Source organism: Mustela nigripes, chromosome 12 (genome assembly GCF_022355385.1).
Source record: "Mustela nigripes isolate SB6536 chromosome 12, MUSNIG.SB6536, whole genome shotgun sequence".
Taxonomy (NCBI): domain Eukaryota; kingdom Metazoa; phylum Chordata; class Mammalia; order Carnivora; family Mustelidae; genus Mustela; species Mustela nigripes.
The window spans coordinates 90,574,574-90,593,815 of NC_081568.1; the positions used below are offsets into that span (position 1 = coordinate 90,574,574).

General features: G+C 41.5%; 1 long non-coding RNA gene across 2 annotated transcripts in view; it reads left to right on the top strand.

Moving 5' to 3' along the window:
* The first annotated feature begins 344 nt into the window (after positions 1 to 344).
* Positions 345 to 19,242, top strand: part of LOC132027924 (uncharacterized) — a 46,086-nt gene continuing 27,188 nt past the window's right edge. The window contains exons 1-4 of one of the 2 annotated variants that reach the window (XR_009407252.1): positions 345 to 397; positions 2,326 to 2,592; positions 9,352 to 9,507; positions 13,408 to 13,650. This is a non-coding gene — a long non-coding RNA (uncharacterized LOC132027924). The remainder of the gene's footprint in view (positions 398 to 2,325; positions 2,593 to 9,351; positions 9,508 to 13,407; positions 13,651 to 19,242) is intronic. The other variant, XR_009407253.1, reaches the window with a different exon arrangement.

Sequence of the window (19,242 nt, forward strand, 5' to 3'; positions counted from 1 at the left end):
AAATAAAATCTTTTTTAAAAATAAAGTAACTGTAGGATATCTGTGACCTATGAGGGAACAGAAAAATCACTGGTTTGGTAGTTTTCAACCATGATTAGGGGAAGATTATTCCCCACAGAACAGAGTTTAGAAAAGCAGTAGGAAAGGAAAAAAATAAGTTGCATTCTGATCACAGTCCACACATCATGTTTGTGCAGCATGCCAGCTACATTTGCTTGGCCCAGCTGGCATAACTCTTGTAACAACCATCCTCAGATCTCATCGCGTTTGAATGACAGTGATTGAGATGATTGCTTTCACTTTCAGAAAATCCCCAAAGAGGAAAATGCCATCCATGTGATTTGGAGAAAAGGAACTTGGTCAGATACTGAGACCAGGACCTGATCTAGTAGCAGAGGTAAGAGCTTTTACGATTCACAGCTGTTTGTACCTTTGTCTTTCTTTGCTAACTTCGACTGTCCCAAAGTCACACTAAGGGAATAAAGAACACACAGTTTTGTTAGGCAGAGGAGAAATTAAGATTTACCCAGCTTCTAAAGGAAACCAGTTATCTTTCAGCTTATCCTGTGTCATTACAGAAGCTATGACAATGAGAACCAACAAGGTATGGAATTCCCAAGGAAAAGGGATAGAACCTGAAGATAGCACAGGAGGTGGGACTCACGGTAATGGGTTAGTTAGCAGAAGATGATAGCTGTCCTATCAACACAACACATCAGTGCTGGGGTTGGAGTGGAAGAAGGAGAAGAAAAAGCTCAAGGAGGAGTAATTAAAACCAAGTGTTCTACTGGCTGCCTAGTCATCTCTCATTGAAGACTCCCATGTACTTGCAGGGCATAGGCAGGCAGCATGAGTTTTGAGGGTGCTTGTAACCTGTAGTCTCCATCATCCCCCACTCTGATTACCTCTACTCAAGATAGAGTGAAATAGCACTGCCCTGTAACCTAAACCCCCTGAAACTGGCAGGAAGATCAGCTCCATGACAGTAGCAAAAAGACAAATTTTTTGCATAGTCAAGTTATTATAACACATTCTGATCAGGATGGCTTTAAATTATACATGTACATTTCTTGCCAAAAGTGTTATTTAATAAGGCCTAGAGTAAAATTGAAAGTAAAAGCAAAAGAGTAAAGGAAAAAAGTAAGAGTTTTTTCAAGTTTTTATCTTGTGTTCCTTACTGAAGAGATACATTTAGTAGCTGTTTCTCAGGTGACTAAACTTTGCTGTCTTGCTTAGTTTTTTATGTATTTAATTTGTCTGTAAACCTGGATTCTGTGCAAAGTTCCATAACAGCTTTAAAACATAGGCTTTATTAGGGATGTGAAAGCTGAGAATGTAGTAATATTTTCTCCTTATTAACTCATCACATGATACCAAGGGGGCATTGGTGGGGAAATGGGAACTTAGAGCACTCAGATATTCAAATTGGGAAGAGACAGGGCCAAGCATGCCTTTTCATGACCCTAAACATAAATGAAGTTCCACATAAAACTTGAGTCCTTTAATCCTTGAATCCTTTGGTTTGAGAGTTGAATCATACAATATTTTTTAAAAGATTTTATTTATTTGTCAGAAGGAAAGAGAGAAAAAGCACACAAGCAGGGAAAGAGGCAGGCAGAAGCGGAGAGAGAGGCTCCCTGCCGAGCAAGGAGCCCGATATGGGACTCGATCCCAGGACCCCGGAATCATGACCTGAGCTAAAGGCAGTGGCTTAACCCACTGAACCACCCAGGCGTCCCTAATATATATATTTTTTTAAGTCCTATTTATCTACAGGTTTGGGTTGTTTTACTGCTTTCCTTTTCACTGGTTGGTGGGTTTTGGGAGGCAGGGTTTTTGTTTGGTTTTTGGTTTTTTATTCTTCATTTCAGAAGATATGCTTTTTAAGAGTTGATAAATGAGTGCTACATGTCTCCACTTTTAACTGGTGGTGTCCACTGGTAAGAGGGAGTCATGGGTGATTCTTCAGTTGACTCAAATTCCAGAAAATTAGCCTAAGTCATCTGCAGCATAGTTCTTTACTATTCACTGAGGATATGAACTTGGTGCCACACAACACAGAGCGTAGATAAACGACGAGTGATGCAGAATGCTTGAGGTCAAAAAAGTGTCAGAAGTTTGATGAAGCGAAAGAATATGAGCAACCTCAAACTTAGGTCTGTCTCTTTTTTGCCCTGCAGTGTGATTGTGCCACTCTCTGAACATCATTTTCTTCATCTGTAGAATTTTGAAAATGATACCTATTATGTCAGTTAAATGAGAGAAAGGTAGTACCTAGGACATAGTAGGCACTGTGTAAATGTTGGTCTCTTCTCCTTCCCACAGAAGAGGCTGTGTTGCAACACAGGATAAGCTCTTCCTATTTTGCAAGAGGAACTGCCTAGGCTGTGTTCCGGTCTCTCAGCCTCGAGCTCACACTGAGTCATGTGACACTCCTTTGTGAGCATAGCAGCAGACGGCACCTTGCTGTTGAAATCCAAGGAGTGCTGGCAGCTGCCGGACAGGAAAACCAACAGAGATCACACCTCCCAGAAGATGGCTGTTTCAAAGTGAGTTCTGGGTTTCCATGGACTCCTCGAGGGAAATTTCCAGGTAAGATGGTCCAAATGGCCAGAAACCATGTGCCCAAAATGTAAAACTCCACTATTTCAAACTGTAGATTAGGAGCACCCTGGTGGCTCCATCGGTTAAGCATCCACTCTTGATTTCCGCTCAGATTATGATCTCAGGGTCATAAGATTGAGCCCTGTGTTGGGTCTCCTCACCCAGGGGGAGTCTGCTTGAGATTCTCTCTCATCCTCTCCCAATGCCCCACCCCCCAACCTTGTGCTCTCTCCCTCTCCCTCTCTCTGTCTGTCACATAAATAAATAAATCTTTAGGGATGCCTGGGTGCCTGTCGATTCAGCACCTGACTCTTGGTTTCAGCTCAGATCATGGTATCAGGGTCGTGGGATTAAGCCCCACGTTGGGCTCCACGCTCTGTGGGGAGTCTGCTGGAGATTCTCCCTCTCCTTCCTCCTCTGCCCCTCCCCCTGCTCTCTCTTTCTCTCTAGCTCATTCTCGAAAATAAATAAATCTTTTTTAAAAATATTTTTAAAAATGCAAATTACAGGAAAATGCTTCTCTTCATTTTCCAAAGTAGCAAACATTTAGAAACTATCAAATGCTGAGAAAGAAGAAGCAAAAATTCACACATGTAGATCACTTGGGGGAACAAATGGAAACACATAACTGACTATCTGGGTCCTTAGAGAAGCAAAGCACATAGCTGGCCTGGATGAGGCATACAAGAATTTCATCAGGCAAAATGCCGGTGTGAGGGAAAGTAGAGAGAGAGCAAGAAAGGCTGGGTGCTGTCAGAGCACGTGGCCATCTGACTCCCAGCAGAGGGAGGGAAGACTGGTATGAGCAGCTCCCCTGCCTGGCAGCCTAAGGGAAGGTTCAGCAAGGCAATAGGAGGTCCTCCTGCCTGTGGCAGCCACCAGAGGGGCCTCATGTCTCCCAGAAATAGGTCCACTCTGCTATCTCTGTGGCAGTGGTTCATGGGCTGGGAGCAGCCCGTGGCAGTGTGGCTGTGCATAGACCTGTGGTCCCCTCTGCCCTCTGTGTTTGGAGGACTGTGGGCACATTTCCATGGCCACCCCAGTTGCTTTTTGGTAAACACATTTGGCAATGTATATTACAAGTTTTTTAAATGATTTTACTTATTTTTTAATCTTATAAGTATATCCCTTGAGATCTATCCTAAGGAAGTCTCCTAAAATGGGAAAAATAACTTGAGTTACATAACTATTCATAAGAAGTGTTTCTGATAGCAAAAAATTAGAAGCCCATCGTCACTTTCAGTTAACCATGGCAGCGTCCACCCCATCTGTTCCACTCGCTTACTTGGGCTGCCTGAGCCTGTTTTGAGTTTGTGAGTTCTCTTAATAGAGATTTTAAAAAGGTAAAATACACTGGTTAGACCTTAAACTCCTGAACTTCTTTGTGACTCTAGGACCCAAAGGGATATTCTGTGTCTTAGTCTGGGAGGTGGTTCCAGGCGTATGTGAAAATTCCCCAAACAGTGCACTTAAGATTTAAGCCCTGCATGCACTTTTAGTGGATGTATTTTAGCCTCAATAAAGAAGGAAAAGATGAAATCAAAGGATACGCTGCCCAAAGTTAGAGACTGTGCAACTCTGGTGTTCTGATTGTCCTTTGTGATGTAACTCTCGGTCTCAGACATGACTGTTCAGCTGATGTGAGAATCAAACAGGTGACGAGGACAGACGAAGACAGACACACATTCTCGTTGTGACAAAGGACCTGGAGAACGTGAATTCCACTTTCTACTGACTCTCCTCTCCCTCTGTCCACATCCTCACCCTCTTACCACGATGATTTCCCTCTCTTAGCTGCCACCACTACCTTAGTCCTGTCCCTGCCACTAGTACTGTTGTCCCAAATCCAAACAAACAGGGCCGATCACCAGCATCTTCTCCATTCTTTCGTGGGACCCATAAGTATCCAGTTGTCCTCTGCTTCCTTCATCATTTAAAAAAACTTTTACTTTATTTTGTTAAAGCTTTTATTTATTTCTTTGTCAGAGAGAGTGACCAGGCCCAAGCAGGGGCAGCAGCAAAGGAAGAGGGAGAAGCAGGCTCCCCGCTGAGCAAGGAGCCCGATTTGGGATTCGATCCCAGGACCTGGTGCAGATGCTTAACTGACTGAGCCACCCAGGCATCCCAAAAACCTTTTACTTTAATCCAGAAAGCACTTGAGTGACATCATTGGATTTTTTTTTCCTCCAATAAAGATAAGCATGTTATAAACCAAATCTTGCTGTTTAAATTAAAGCTGCAATCTGTCACTTGTTTGACGCGTAACATCTGCCCCTCAGAAATGACAAAATTGATTTGAATTCAAATGAGAACAAAATGCCACTCAACCCTGGGATGTGTACTCTGTAGCCCCCATCAGGACAGAGATACAGTTCTGCATGCAGATATCCAGCATTTGTAACTTAGAACCAAACTGTGACTTTGAATAACTAAGTGATAAATCAGGGATTTATATTCAGTTCAGTGTAGTGACAGGTTGCTGACCTATTCTTATGCTATGCATTCAACAAATATGTATTTAGCAAATAGATAGTGTTGGCAAATGCTGTGGATTACTGCTCAATATCCAGTCTCCCCTTCTTCCATACTAACAGAACCTTCATTTTATTCTGGGCAGCAGCATGTCTAGGCTCAAGCAATAAATCGATATTGGTGTACATACTTGTGACAGTTTTGTTCTATTTAGCCAGATACTAAATATCCCAATTTCCTTTTGCAGCAGAAATGGCCATGGGAGCCAGTTATGGCTAAGAAAATGTAAGGGGAAATCTTCTGGAGCCTTCTAAGAAGGCTTTCCTTCCTGATAAATGAGATGGATGCTGGCACCTTCCTCCCCACCTCTCCACCTGCCTTTTTCCTAATGCAGATGGAATTAGAGAGCTCCAGCAGCAACCTCAAGGTCATAAGGCAGCAAGCAAGAGAATGAATGACAGGCACCCTGAAGACTGCAGAAAAGAAGGTTAGGTCAGTTCCTGAGATCAGAAAGGCAGGATGAAATGAAGGGTCTCAGAAATATAAGGGGCCTGGCAGTGTTATTTAGGCAATAAAATACAGAACCAATGAAAAATGAATGGTAGGAACCCTGAGGTGCATTGAGAGCCCAGGTAAGGCTAGCATTAAGTTAGAGAAGAATCCTGCTCTCAGTCGCGTTTGGTAACAGCATAAAATGAGGTTAACTTTTTTCGGAGAGCAATATAGCAGTATCTATCAGCATTTAAAATGCACAGATCAATTAAACTAGCAGTTCTACTACTGGGAAATTATCCTGCAGAAAAACACAGGTGCACAAAAGATATATGTACAAGATTATGTATTGCAGCATTGTTTGAAATAGCTAAAAACTAGAAGCAACCAAAATATGAAATTGGGAAAATAAAGTACAACCATTCATACGGTGAAATACTGTGCAGCTGTTCAAGAAAGAATAAAGTGGTGTACATGTAATGACATGGAAAGATGCCCAGGAAGTATTCTTAAGGGGGAAAAAAAGAGCAATGCATATAATACCCCATTTTTGTTTTTTAAAAAATTGTTAAATATAAGTTTAAAATGCCATGTGTGTATATACGTATACACATAGGAAAAGCCTGAAAGAGAAGGGCCAAACAGATAAAATGGACCCAATTATTACGTTTCCATGTCTTTTCTACCAAGTGCCATTGGTGTGGCAATATTAACTGAAAGCAGACAATAGGAATAACTCAAGGACAAAGTTCAGCGTGGGTGACAAGCAGCTAAAAAAATCTGCAGAGTCCAACACGATGCACCTTCTAGACAAGATCTGATAGGGGAAGCATGTAAATGCCAAGGAAGCATCAGAAAGAGGAAAAAAAGAGAGGAATCAGGAAACTCAAAGTCATTATCAAGGCAAAGAAAAGGCTCAGGAAATGTAACATGAATCTACAGAAGATTGGGGCGCTGGGTGCCTCAGTGGGTTAAGCCTCTGCCTTCGGCTCGGGTCATGATCTCAGGGTCTTGGGATCAAGCCCCGCATTGGGCTCTCTGCTCAGCAGGGGGCCTGCTTCCCCCCTCTCTCTGCCTGCCTCTCTGCTTACTTGTGATCTCTCTCTCTGTGTCTAATAAATAAATAAAATATTTAAAAAAAAAAAAAGAAGAAGAAAGTAAGGAAGATATATCTGTGGAGATGTGAAAGACAGGGAGATCGTGTTGGGGAGAAGAGAGGCAGCTCTGAGTTTGAGTCCCTGGAGCTGGGACAGATCTGAACAAGGAAAGAGCCCCTGGAGGGAACATGCCTGGGGGTGGCTGGAGGGACAGATGAAATTATGACAGCAAAGCCCCCCTCTATTGTATACCACAGACTCTGCTTCTGAACGTGAGGGTAGTTCCACTGTGCTCCACTGGCGTCTGTCCCATTTCCCTCAGCTTTCCTACCTGACTTGCTCTCCTTCACTGCAAGCCAGTATAGTATGTTCTTAAAATTTCTTTCCCTGGCCTCTGCCCTTGCACAAGCTTACAGTTTCACTTGAGGGCTTCTAAGGGACTTTACTGCTAAAAATTTCAGAGGCTAACAAAATAACAAATATTACTGATCTTTATGGTTAAGTCAATAGAATGAGCCTATTTATGGTGGTGGTGGTACACTTCCTCTCCCAGCTCCCTTAGACCTCAACGATGAGCCCCACAGCTAAGTGCAGACCCAGCCATCTTTTTATTACTGGCCAGGTTTCCACACTCCCTTTCATGCTGTCTTTTCTCTAGCTTAAGCTCTGTTGGTTGAGTTTTAACTCTAATGCGAATGAGAAGTATGAGCTTGTAGCTAAACGTCTGACATTTCAGCACAAGCTCCAGACCTGTCCCTCCCACCTCAGTGCCTTCTCGATGTGCTCAAAACCATTTCCTTAAAAAGACCGCCAAAGCCCAGAAAAGCATTGTGGGTCACAAACGAGAATATAGAAGTTTTAGGGAATAAAATCAGGGGGCTGGCTACAGAAGCCAAGCAGCAGCAGCGAGGAGCTTAAACAGATGCCATTATGAAATTGTGAAGGGACCAGGGTAGCAGTCTCCATGGAGCAGGGACTTAAGCCTCCTCCAGCTGATGAAGTATGAAAGGGGGTGACTTCAAATGATGACTTTTTGAAGGAAGTGACACCAAAAAGAGGGAAACAAGTATGTCCACCAGAGTTTTTAGTTGTGATATACCTCAACCACCTCTTGGCTGGAAGGAAGGACCAACTCGCAAAAGAGTTTTAAACATGGCGGAGCTCAGACCTCACTGGTGAATATAAGGTTCAGCCAAGGGATGAGGAGAAGTCTGTTGGATTTCCCAGACCAGAGCTGGTCCCTCATTGCCAGGCAAGCAAGAAACCATCCTCAGGGACCCAGGCTGGAGAGCAGGTGTGCATTGAAAGCTGGATGCCTCTGCCGGCATGAGGTCTGGAGCACATGGTGTCCTTACTGGAAAAGTCATATCAAGATGGTGACAGGGTCTGGACTGCCATGCAAGTCCAGAGACTGTGTAGTGTGGGCACACAGCTGAGGCAGTGTACCCTGGGATGTCCCTAGACACGCATCCACTGCTTACTGATTGGTAAGCATTCTGAAACCAGGAAGAGGAGCCCCCTTCCTCCTCAATGGCCTTCCTCTATTGACAGATTTAACATCATGCTTAGTGTAGGGGAAAAAGGCTTAAATAGCCTGTCCAGTATTGCAGAGCAGTTACAGAAGGGTGATTTGGAGCTAAAGCAATAAATTGATAATTGGCAGACGTACTAAAATTAACAATAACTCCCCAATACCGTCTAATCCCTGAGCATATCCAAATTTCTGTAATTGTCCCAAAGGTGTCTTGTATAGTTTTGGGTGGTTGTTTGGTTTTCATTTGTTTGTTTGTTTGTTGTTTGTTTGTTTAACTAGGATCTAATCAAGTACTATTATGTCCTTTTAGCCTCTCTTGGTTTAGAGCAGTCCCTCCCAACCTTTTTATTTTAATGACCGGATCTTTATAAGAAATTGAGTCTGTTGTTCTATAGATTGAGTCACATTTTAGATTTGTCTTATTCTTTCTTTCTGGTGTTGTTTAATTTGGTTTCTGTCCCCTGAATTTCTTATAAGCTATAAGTTACATCCAAAGGTTTGAGTAGGATCAGAGGAGATATTTCTAACAGGGATACTTCATGAACGAAGGTCTGTTCTGTGGTTTGCCTGCTAAGGGCCTAGAGTGGAAACCCTCTGTTCACTACTCAGTTTTCTTGGCATTCACCCTGGACGCCTTGGTGCAGAGTATTGACGCTCATTCTAGATACGTGCCAGTGTTTAATTTACAACCAGCACTGGATGCCTGGGTGGCTGTCAGGCAAAGAGGCCACATGGACTGCTATGCATAAAGGTGCTCTGAAAATGTCACATGCTAAACAAAAATGAGACACTATTGTGTGTTTCAGCTCTTACAAGTAGTGATTTCTTCAACCATTGAATGACTTAGGGGAAAAAGTTTTTAAACTGCCATCTCATTTAAAATTTGAAAATATCTGGGGCACCTGGGTGGCTCAGTCATTGAGCATCTGCCTTCAGTTCAGGTCATGATCCAAGGGTCCTGGGATCAAACCCCGCCATCAGGCTCCCAGTCCCTCTCCCATTCGCCCTGCTTGCGTTCCCTCACTCTCTGTGTCTCTCTCTGTCAAATAAATAAATAAATTCTTTAAAAATAAAATAAAATTTGAGATCCTCAACTAAGAAACCTAAGAAACCAATTCTAATTTATGTACCTACCATGTTTCCTCACTGCAGGGATATTTTCTACTTGATTACCTTATTCATATTTACATCTCAAGAGCTTTGCCAAATACATCATCTAAACAGAAAAGCAATAAGAAGTCGTGCAGAAGACTATTGGACTAAAACTTAGGACCTGAGTTCTGGTACACATCAGCAGGAAAACCATGGGTAAGTTACTTAACTTCTCCCAAAATCAACTTCCTCATTCCTAGAATGAAGGTAAATAATTCCCTCATGTTGTTGAAAGTGATGGTGGATTATAGAAGCAGAACAATCTAAATTCATAGCCTTTGTCTCCCTCATTCTTGTTATCGGTAAATAAAACTAAAATTCTGAGAGCTGTGATTTCTTTTTCTTTTTTTTTTTAAGCAATTCAAGTCTTTATTTTGTATTAGTTTGTCTTTTTTTTTAAGATTTTATTTATTTATTTGACAAGGAGAGATATCACAAGTAGGGAGAGAGGCAGGCAGAGAGAGAGAGAGAGGGAAGCAGGCTCCCTGCTGAGCAGAGAGCCTGATGCGGGGCTTGATCCCAGGACCCTGAGATCATGACCTGAGTGAAGGCAGAGGCTTAACCCACTGAGCCACCCAGGTGCCCCTGTATTAATTTGTCTTTATTCATTTTATCATATAATATCAGATGCTGTGTTAAAATTTGAAATCTGGGAAGGCTCCTTTTTCCTATCCAGAGTTCATAAATATGAGCAGTAAAGTAAGTTCATTCACCTGAAGAGAATTTGTTTTAAAACACTAGAAGGTAATACCCATAGGTAGCAATACAATCTTCAGGAAACCAGAGTAGCAGGATTAGAGAATCTGGCCCCTTGTCTCACTCTCCACAAATTTATAGCTTGATTCCTCCACTGAAGAGGAAAGGATAGAATGTATGTAGTCCAACAAGGGAGAAACTCTTCCCAAATGGCACTGCTGGGTGAACCCCCATTTTTTCACCTTGAGATGATGTTGAGTTTTCCTTTCTTGTTGGCCTTTTGGATGTTTCTCAGATGTATTGCTATTTTGACCTTTCACTTTTCTCCACAAAGAATAAAAACTTTCTTTGAATATAGTATGAGATAGGGGTATGACCTCCAATATCTAAACTCGCTGGTTCACGTGTGATTGAACTTTCAATGAGAATATCTCCTGGGCATTCCTATTTCCTGATGCCACACAAGTAAAAGAGCTCAAAGAAATCCAGCAGCCCTCAGGTTACAGGACAACCCATTCCCCAGTATCAGTCGTAAGGCTGAGTACACAGGTAATTCACATAAGACATGCCTCTGACTCTGACCCGGAACCTCTTTCAGAATAGATTCCATGAACATCAGCAAAATCAGAGATCAACACAAAAAGGGTGAGGAGCCCTTCTAACATACCAGAGATCTTCACTGCTTCAGATTAATGGAAAATATTTATTGTAGTAATCATTTACTGCTGTGTGACGGATTACTCCCAAATTTTTTGGCTTAATAGCAGTATACACATTTATTAATAAGTCAGGTTTCTGTGTGGTCAGTTGTGAGTCCGCTTAGCTGGGTGTTTTCAGGCTTGGGGTCTCTCGTGTGCTTACACTCATGATACCAACCAGGGTTACAGTCGTGCACAGGCTTGACTGGGCCTAGAGGACCCACTTCCCCTTAAAAAAGAGAGAGAGAGCGAGAATAAGGCAGAAGCAGCAGTGTCTCTTTTGACCCACTGTTAGAAGTCATACCTTGTCCCTTCTTCCACTTCAAGTCACCAGAAGCAAATTACTAAAGCCAGTGTACATCCCAGGAGAGATGACTAAGCTTCACCTTTTCAAGGAAGGAGTGTCCGTTTGGAGGCTTTTTTTTTTTTTTTTTAATTGGAAGCGGGGGGAACCAACATAATGTAGAATTTGCCATCTTCACCATTTTTTTCATCTTAACCATTTTAAAAAATATTTTATTTATTTAACAGAGAGAAATCACAACTAGGCAGAGAGGCAGGAGGAAGCAGGCTCCCTGAAGAGCAGAGAGCCCGATGCGGGGCTCCATCCCAGGACTCTGGGATCATGACCTGAGCCGAAGGCAGAGGCCCTAACCCGCTGAGCCACCCAGGTGCCTCCATCTTAACCATTTTTAAATGTACAATTCAGTAGTGCTGAGAATATTCACATTGTCATACAGATCTCCAGAGCCACTTCTTCATGGAAAACTGAACTCTACAGCCATCAGGCAGCTCCCTGTTTCCCCTTCCTCCCGCCCCTTTTAATCACCATTCTGCTTTCCGTTCCCATGAATTTGACACTTTAGATATCTCACACCCTGGAATCACATAGTATTTGTTTTTCTGTTTGTGGCTTATTTCACGTAACACAATGTCCTCCAGGTTCAGCCATGTTTTAGCATGTGACAGGACTTTCTTTCTAAAGCTGAATCATCTTCAATCAAACAGATAGACCTGTTCATTCATCTCTTCATCTGTCCATGGATACTTGGGTCACTTCCACCTCTTGGCTCTTATGAAGGAAGCAGCTGTGAATATGAGCGTGTAAATATTTCTTCAAGACTCTGTTGTCAGTCTTTTGGATGTGTACCTTAGAAGTAGGATTGCTGGATCATTTGCTGGGACAGTTTTTTGAGCAAACACCATACTGTTTTCCACAGTGGCTGCACCATTTTATAGTTTCACCTAAGCACACCAGGATTCCAATTTCTCCACATCCTCCCCAACACCTGTTATTTTTTTGTTTTATTTTATAATAAACACCCTAATGGATATGAGGGGCTTATACTTTTGGTTTGAATATCTCTTAATAATTAGTGAAGTTGTACATCTTTTCATTTATTTGTTGACAATTTCTATACATCATCCTTGGAGAAATGTTTTTTGAAGACTGTCCATTTTTTAATCGGGTTCTTGGGTTCTTGTTGTCAAGTTGTGAAGGCATATTTTTAACCCCCACTTACCATACAGGTTTGTTGTGAAATCTAAAACATCCACGTTTACATATCACATTTAATGTCATGTTGTAGGCACCCCCAAAATTCTACTTGTCCTCTCAGGGTTTATATATTAAATAATATATGTAAAGCTGCTTTAAAAATTATAAAGTGCTACACAAATGTGAATTAATACTAAATCTCTATATGCAAAGTATTTTACTATTTTTCTCAGGTTCTCCACATTTAAATGCATGTGTCTTTTCATCTTTAGACTTTGTTTTGGTTTTTAGCTGTGATTCCTTTTTTTTCCATTTTATTGCAAGTTTTATCAAAAAATAGCAGTCAAAATAGAATGAATAAAGGCAGAGAAACAATAGCTAATTTCACTAAAGCCACGTCAGAGGAAGATATATTTGAAAATAAAATAAAATGGGAAGAAAGCTACAAAGATAACACCACTGAAAAATCCTAAGAGGACCAGAGCTGCTGTTCCTTCAGAGGATGTGAGTGATGTTGAAAGATTAATAACGTTTGGATCACGTTAATTACAGTGATGTTATAAACTCGGCTATTCCAGTTGCCATAACAACCCACTATATGTCGGTTTTCTAATGACATTTCGAACAAGTGCTGAAGCGAACTGCCTCACTTGAGCACTTTGATTGCTGTCATTCAGTGATTTTTAAATTGAATTGTTTTGTTCTTAAAGAGTCAGAATATGTCACTGTCTTCAAAAATCTTCTCAAAATTATGGAAAGGAAATGATACACATTTCTATACAATTATGGAGTACTCAAGAAAAAGAAATAACATTTTGTTTGTCATATGCAATTAACAGATTTTTTTTCATAGGGATAAGGGGGAAAAAAACCCACAGTAGAAAAGGGGAGTGCACTTCGTACCTCTCCGAGGACGCGTTCCCTCAGGGAACAGCTTGACAATAGAATTTTTCTTGGGAGGAGCTTACTTTTATCAGTTGTATTTCTCTACTGTCCAGTCTCTCTTTTTCCTTCCACCTTCCTTTTCCTCCCTTCTGGTAAATTCTTGGAACCTGTGATACTGATGGAGGTGGCAGCCACGTCTGAGTGAGGTGAGGTTGTGGCATTCACATGGCTTTCTGATCTCGCTTCTCTCTGCTGACCAATCCACTTCTCTCTCTCCAGGGACTGCCTGGGGTACATAATGAAAGGAAGACTACTTGCCGCTGGCTTGTATTAGATTGAATTTTAATATACCCAGGAGAATATGTTAAATACGTATTGTGTCACTGACAAGAAGCAAAGCATGATTGTACTAGACGTGTTTCTAAGTTCCTGCTTGGTCCCCAGCCTACTCTGCTCCTGCTGCCTGTGGGGGAGCCTCCCCACCCAGCCAACCGCCAACAGCAATCGCTGGCTGAATCAGAGGTGAGGGCCAGAGCCAACTGTCTAATCAGTCTCTCTCTCCTCCTTCTCTTTCCCTCCCTCTCTACAAGTTGAGCTAAGGGGAAAACCCACCATTTGCAATCGCATTTACAGTAGAAATGTGTTCAGTGACAAAACTGTGCTCCAGGGGAGGAGTCAAGATGGCGGAGAAGTAGCAGGCTGAGACTACATCAGCTAGCCGGAGATCAGCTAGATAGCTTATCTAAAGATTGCAAACACCTAAAAATCCATAGGCAGATAGAAGAGAAGAAGAACAGCAATTCTGGAAGCAGAAAAACAACCACTTTCTGAAAGGTAGGACTGGTGGAGACGTGAATCCAAAACGACAGGAAGATAAACCCCGGGGGGAGGGGCCGGCTCCCGGCAAGCAGCGGAGCAACTGCGCACAAAATCAGGACTTTTAAAAGTCTGTTCCGCTGAGGGACATCGCTCCAGAGGCTAAACCGGGGCGAAGCCCACGCGGGGTCAGCGTGGCCTCAGGTCCCGCAGGGTTACAGAAGGATCGGGGGTGTCTGAGTGTCGCAGAGCTCGTGGGTATTGGAACGGGAAAGCTGGCTACAGAGACAGAGCCAATAGTAAGCTCACAGCTCGGTGTTACCTTGAACTGGTCGCAGGCTCCGTGAGCTCGGAGCACGGCCGGAGGTCAGGCAGACGGGAGTAACTGGGCGCTGTTCTCTGAGGGTGCACTGAGGAGTGGGGCCCCGGGCTCTCCGCTCCTCCGGGCTGGAGACCAGGAGGCCGCCATTTGTATTCCCGTCCTCCGGAACTCAAGGAAAGCTCTCAGGGAACAAAAGCTTCTGAAAGCAAACCTGAGCGGATTACTCAGCCTGGGCCCCTGGTAAGGGCAGTGCAATTCCGCCTGGGGCAAAGACACTTGAGAATCACTACAACAGGCCCCTCCCCCAGAAGATCAACAAGAAATCAGCCAAGACCAAGTTCACCTACCAAGGAGTGCGGTTTCAATACCAAGGAGAGCAGCAAAATTCCAGAGGAGGAGAAAGCAAAGCACGGAACTCATGGCTTTCTCCCTGTGATTTATTTTTTTTAGTCTTGCAGTTAATTTAATTTTTTCTTTTTCTTTTTTTTTCTTTTTTCTTCGCCTTTTTTTTTAACGTTTTATAACTAGTTTATCTAATATATATATATATTTTTTCTTTTTTATATTTTTCTTTATTCGTTTTCCTTTTTTAAATTCTTTTCTTTGTTTTGTTTTTTTTTTCCTCTTTTTTTTTCTTTCTTCCTTTTTGAACCTCTTTTTATCCCCTTTCTCCCCCCTCACGATTTGGGATCCCTTCTGATTTGGTTAAAGCATATTTTCCTGGGGTTGTTGCCACCCTTTTAGTATTTTACTTGCTCCTTCATATACCCTTATCTGGGCAAAATGACAAGACGGAAAAATTCACCACAAAAAAAAAGAACAAGAGGCAGTACCGAAAGCTAGGGACCTAATCAATACAGACATTGGTAATATGTCAGATCTAGAGTTCAGAATGACAATTCTCAAGGTTCTAGCCAGGCTTGAAAAAGGCATGGAAGATATTAGAGAAACCCTCTCGGGAGATATAAAAGCCCTTTCTGGAGAAATAAAAGAACTAAAATCTAACCAAGTTGAAATCAAAAAAGCTATTAATGAGGTGCAATCAAAAATGGAGGCTCTCACTGCTAGGATAAATGAGGCAGAAGAAAGAATTAGTGATATAGAAGATCAAATGACAGAGAATAAAGAAGCTGAGCAAAAGAGGGACAAACAGCTACTGGACCATGAGGGGAGAATTCGAGAGATAAGTGACACCATAAGATGAAACAACATTAGAATAATTGGGATTCCAGAAGAAGAAGAAAGAGAGAGGGGAGCAGAAGGTATACTGGAGAGAATTACTGGGGAGAATTTCCCCAATATGGCAAAGGGAACAAGCATCAAAATTCAGGAGGTTCAGAGAACGCCCCTCAAAATCAATAAGAATAGGCCCACACCCCGTCACCTAATAGTAAAATTCACAAGTCTTAATGACAAAGAAAAAATCCTGAAAGCAGCCCGGGAAAAGAAGTCTGTAACATACAATGGTAAAAATATTAGACTGGCAGCTGAACTATCCACAGAGACCTGGCAGGCCAGAAAGAGCTGGCATGATATTTTCAGAGCACTAAACGAGAAAAACATGCAGCCAAGAATACTATATCCAGCTAGGCTATCATTGAAAATAGAAGGAGAGATTAAAAGCTTCCAGGACAAACAAAAACTGAAAGAATTTGCAAACACCAAACCAGCTCTACAGGAAATATTGAAAGGGGTCCTCTAAGCAAAGAGAGTGCCTACAAGTGGTAGATCAAAAAGGAACAGAGACCATATACAGTAACAGTCACCTTACAGGCAATACAATGGCACTAAATTCATATCTCTCAATAGTTACCCTGAATGTTAATGGGCTAAATGCCCCTGTCAAAAGACACAGGGTATCAGAATGGATAAAAAAACAAAACCCATCTATATGTTGCCTCCAAGAAACTCATTTTAAGCCCGAAGACACCTCCAGATTTAAAGTGAGGGGGTGGAAAAGAATTTACCATGCTAATGGACATCAGAAGAAAGCAGGAGTGGCAATCCTTATATCAGATCACTTAGATTTTAAGCCAAAGACTATAATAAGAGATGAGGAAGGACACTATATCATACTCAAAGGGTCTGTCCAACAAGAAGATCTAACAATTTTAAATATCTATGCCCCCAACGTGGGAGCAGCCAACTATATAAACCAATTAATAACAAAATCAAAGAAACACATAAACAATAATACAATAATAGTAGGGGACTTTAACACTCCCCTCACTGAAATGGACAGATCATCCAACCAAAAGATCAGCAAGGAAATAAAGGCCTTAAACGACACACTGGACCAGATGGACATAACAGATATATTCAGAACATTTCATCCCAAAGCAGCAGAATACACATTCTTCTCTAGTGCACATGGAACATTCTCCAGAATAGATCACATCCTCGGTCCTAAATCAGGACTCAATTGGTATCAAAAGATTGGGATAATTCCCTGCATATTTTCAGACCACAATGCTCTAAAGCTAGAACTCAACCACAAAAGGAAGTTTGTAAATAACCCAAATACATGGAGACTAAACAGCATCCTTCTAAAGAATGAATGGGTCAACCGGGAAATTAAAGAAGAATTGAAAAAATCATGGAAACAAATGATAATGAAAATACAACGGTTCAAAATCTGTGGGACACAACAAAGGCAGTCCTGAGAGGAAAATATATAGCAGTACAAGCCTTTCTCAAGAAACAAGAAAGGTCTCAGGTACACAACCTAACCCTACACCTAAAGGAGCTGGAGAAAGAACAAGAAAGAAACCCTAAGCCCAGCAGGAGAAGAGAAATCATAAAGATCAGAGCAGAAATCAATGAAATAGAAACCAAAAAAACAATAGAACAAATCAACGAAACTAGGAGCTGGTTCTTTGAAAGAATTAATAAAATTGATAAACCCCTGGCCCGACTTATCAAAAAGAAAAGAGAAAGGACCCAAATAAATAAAATCATGAATGAAAAAGGAGAGATCACAACTAACACCAAAGAAATACAAACTATTATAAGAACATACTATGAGCAACTCTACGCCAACAAATTTGACAATCTGGAAGAAATGGATGCATTCCTAGAAACATATAAACTACCACAACTGAACCAGGAAGAAATAGAAAGCCTGAACAGACCCATAACCAGTAAGGAGATTGAAACAGTCATTAAAAATCTCCAAACAAACAAAAGCCCAGGGCCAGACGGCTTCCCAGGGGAATTCTACCAAACATTTAAAGAAGAATGAATTCCTATTCTCCTGAAACTGTTCCAAAAAATAGAAATGGAAGGAAAACTTCCAAACTCATTTTATGAGGCCAGCATCACCTTGATCCCAAAACCAGACAAGGATCCCATCAAAAAAGAGAGCTATAGACCAATATCCTTGATGAACACAGATGCGAAAATTCTCACCAAAATACTAGCCAATAGGATTCAACAGTACATTAAAAGGATTATTCACCACGACCAAGTGGGATTTATTCCAGGGCTGCAAGGTTGGTTCAACATCCGCAAATCAGTCAATGTGATACAACACATCAATAAAAGAAAGAACAAGAACCATATGATACTCTCAATAGATGCTGAAAAAGCATTTGACAAAGTACAGCATCCCTTCCTGATCAAAACTCTTCAAAGTGTAGGGATAGAGGGCACATACCTCAATATCATCAAAGCCATCTATGAAAAACCCACCACAAATATCATTCTCAGTGGAGAAAAACTGAAAGCTTTTCCGCTAAGGTCAGGAACATGGCAGGGATGTCCATTATCACCACTGCTATTCAACATAGTACTAGAGGTCCTAGCCTCAGCAGTCAGACAACAAAAGGAAATTAAAGGCATCCAAATCGGCAAAGAAGAAGTCAAATTATCACTCTTCGCAGATGATATGATACTATATGTGCAAAACCCAAAAGACTCCACTCCAAAACTGCTAGAACTTGTACAGGAATTCAGGAAAGTGTCAGGATATAAAATCAATGCACAGAAATCAGTGGCATTTCTCTACACCAACAGCAAGACAGAAGAAAGAGAAATTAAGGAGTCAATCCCATTTATAATTGCACCCCAAACCATAAGATACCTAGGAATAAACCTAACCAAAGAGACACAGAATCTATACTCAGAAAACTATAAAGTACTCATGAAAGAAATTGAGGAAGACACAAAGAAATGGAAAAATGTTCCATGCTCCTGGATTGGAAGAACAAATATTGTGAAAATGTCTATGCTACCTAAAGCAATCTACACATTTAATGCAATTCCTATCAAAGTACCATCCATCTTTTTCAAATAAATGGAACAAATAATTCTAAAATTTATATGGAACCAGAAAAGACCTCGAATAGCCAAAGGGATATTGAAAAAGAAAGCCAACATTGGTGGCATCACAATTCCGGACTTCAAGCTCTATTACAAAGCTGTCATCATCAAGACAGCATGGTACTGGCACAAAAACAGACACATAGATCAATGGAACAGAATAGAGAGCCCAGAAATAGACCCTCAACTCTATGGTCAACTCATCGACAAAGCAGGAAAGAATGTCCAATGGAAAAAAGACAGCCTCTTCAATAAATGGTGCTGGGAAAATTGGACAGCCACATGCAGAAAAATGAAATTGGACCATTTCCTTACACTACACATGAAAAAAGACTCAAAATAGATGAAGGACCTCAATGTGCGAAAGGAATCCATCAAAATCCTTGAGGACAACACAGGCAGCAACCTCTTCGACCTCAGCCGCAGCAACATCTTCCTAGGAACAACGCCAAAGGCAAGGGAAGCAAGGGCAAAAATGAACTATTGGGATTTCATCAAGATCAAAAGCTTTTGCACAGCAAAGGAAACAGTTAATAAAATCAAAAGACAACTGACAGAATGGGAGAAGATATTTGCAAACGACATATCAGATAAAGGACTAGTGTCCAGAATCTATAAAGAACTTAGCAAACTCAACACCCAAAGAACAAATAATC